A 2,760-nucleotide genomic window follows, 5' to 3' on the forward strand; every position below is an offset into this window, starting at 1 on the left:
TGTGTGGATGATGGGGTCGGCCGAACACGCAGGAGTCTTCCTGATTCGGTCTCAGGACGCCGACTTGTCCCCGGAGAAGCTCTCCACACGTTCCGGAGGCTGACACACGGGGCTCCCGAGGAAAGGTGGGCACGTCGCATTGGCGGACGTGGCATGGGAGGGTCCCATGAGCCTAAGGACCCTGGGCCACGTCTCAGTCCTCAGGATCGTGGTGGTTACACACACAGGAAGTGGCTCGAGAGGCTTTACCGAGTGTGCCACCAGCGGAGGGGACTCCGGGGAGAGTCCGGGCGGAGCGCAGTGGTCTGTGAACAAGGCTCCCTTCGGGAACGCAGAAGCAGGCGGGACGAATGGCGGAGGGTGGCCTAGGACTGGACACGGGGCGCAGCCTCCCCCCGGGCCAGGGCCCTGCCTGGAACGCCACCCGCTTCCCCCGCATCCAGCGGCCTCTCCGGAGACATAAGTTCAGGGGCAGCCAGACGAGCAGCAAACTGGTAATGACTTGTTTACGACGGCTTGTTCACATCAGACCTCTGCTTCTTCTTTTTTTTTTTTAATTTCCAAAAGACACTAATTCAAAAATGAAGCCCCAGGCAAAAAGATTCATCAGGAAAAATGGAGAATGAAATGCTCTCGGCTGATGTATATGTTGCTAGTTTCTCTGCCATATCCAGCCAGCCAGCCAAGGCCGTCAAGGAAGGGAACATGAGCTGGGTGAGGGATGGCTCCAGTCTTGGCCGAGGGTCCACTCATGGGGGGACAAGGTGTGGCCTCATTCCTTGGCCAGGTCAGCCCCCCACTCATGAGTCAGGTGCTGGGCCCGGGGCTGGCAGCTGGCTCATTGCCCTGGCTGAGTCCCGGGCCGAGTAGGACAGGTGATCCTTGCAGACGAGGAAACCTCTCTGAGCATCTGGCATGCTCCGTCTCCAAGCATTGCCGGGCGGACCCTCCCACCCCACCCTACACCGTGAGGGGACGACCTGCCTCTTAAAGACGGCTTCTAACCGAGAGGCTTCAGAAGAATGGGATTGTGCCCCAGCATGTTTTACTGTCCCTCTTAGGCAGTGGATGTAGTCATCATTCTGGGAGCGTTCACTGTGGGAACAGATTCCCCGGAGATGAGAGGGGGAGGGGTCTTAGGGCCACAGGGGCCGTCCGCGTGGTCACCCCCAGTCTGAGGCAGGCGGCGGGAGTCCTGGGGAGCATGGAGTCTGACTGGGTATTTGGAAGAGACTTAGACACCTAATTGCAGGTTTTGTGCCTGTCTCCTGACCACCCCTTAGAATGCTGCCTTTAGCTCACATTCCCGAAAAAATCCCCAGCAGGGCAAATCCGTCCCCTTGATTTGGAGATATCTTTGCTCAGTGACGTGATCACCTCCATGCAAGAGGCAGATCATGAGTGAAAATCGCTGTACATTTGGACAATGAGTTGCAGGCGGCTCCGTCCCCACACCGGCTCCTTGGGGAGAGGTAATAGGTGGTAACTGGGTGGTAACTGGGTGGTAACTGGGTGGTAACTGGGTGGTAACTAGGTGGTAACTAGGCGGCCCGGTCCCAAGAAGATGCATGAGCAGCAGCCCCAACTTTCCTCTCCTTCCTGCTCAAGGCTCGTGGCCAACGCCAGTGTCCAGTCAGGTGTTCAGAGCTCAGAGAAGTCCCCACAGACGCCGCAAGGGCCGGCGGGTCCTCCCGTCAGCTCCCTCGCCCTCCGCACTCACTGCCCCCCGAACTCCCAGGGCCCGACTGTGCCCCGAGGCTGAAATGCGTGCCCCACCCCCACCCATACCAGCTCCTTCTGGTCCTTCTGGCCCCAGCCCTCCGGAGGCCTCCCCGCCCACTCACCGAGGCGGCATCACCGCCCCTCCCTGGCTGGTTTGTTTGCTCCCCAGTCTTCTCCACACTTCAAGTGCCTTTATCTGTTCACTAGTCTATTTGCAGGTTCCTCCGTGAAATTATAGGCTCAGTGAGGACACAGAACCTGTCTGGCTTGTTTATAGCACGTTCATAGCTCCTAGAATAGGGCCTCAAAGTGAGTGTTCATAAGGTGGATGGATGGACAGCTAGGGGGATGGATGAATGGTAGATGGATAGATGGATAGGTGAATGAATGGATGGATAGATGGATAGCAGATGGATGGGTAAATGGATGGATGGATGGATGGATGGATGGATGCATGAATAGATAGGAGGTGGATAGGTGGAGAGATGGACAGATGGATGATGGGTAGATGGGTGGTGGGTAGATGGATGGATGAATGGATGGGCAGATGGATGAATGACGAGTGAATGGGTGGATGGGCGGATGGCTGGATGGACGGACAGATGGATGGGTGGGTGGATGGATGGATGGATAGACAGGTAGTGGGTAGATGGGGGGACAGATGGGCAGATGGATGAGTGGCGGGTGGATGGGTGGATGGGTAGATGGATGGATGAATGGATGGATGGATGGGTGGATGGATGGGTGGATGGGTGGATGAATGGATGGTGGATGGATGGATGGATGGGTGGGTGGGTGGATGGATGGTGGATGGGTGGATGGGTGGATGGGTGGATGGATGGATGGATGGGTGGGTTGGTGGATGGGTGGATGGGTGGATGGATGGTGGATGGGTGGATGGATGGTGGATGGGTGGATGGGTGGATGGATGGTGGATGGGCGGATGGTGGATGGGCGGATGGTGGATGGGTGGCTTGGTGGGCAGGCAGGTAGACAAGTTCCATCCGAGATTTAAGAGGGCTGGTACCCGGAAAAGGG

This window comes from Pteropus alecto, unplaced genomic scaffold (genome assembly GCF_000325575.1).
Source record: "Pteropus alecto unplaced genomic scaffold, ASM32557v1 scaffold125, whole genome shotgun sequence".
NCBI lineage: Eukaryota > Metazoa > Chordata > Mammalia > Chiroptera > Pteropodidae > Pteropus > Pteropus alecto.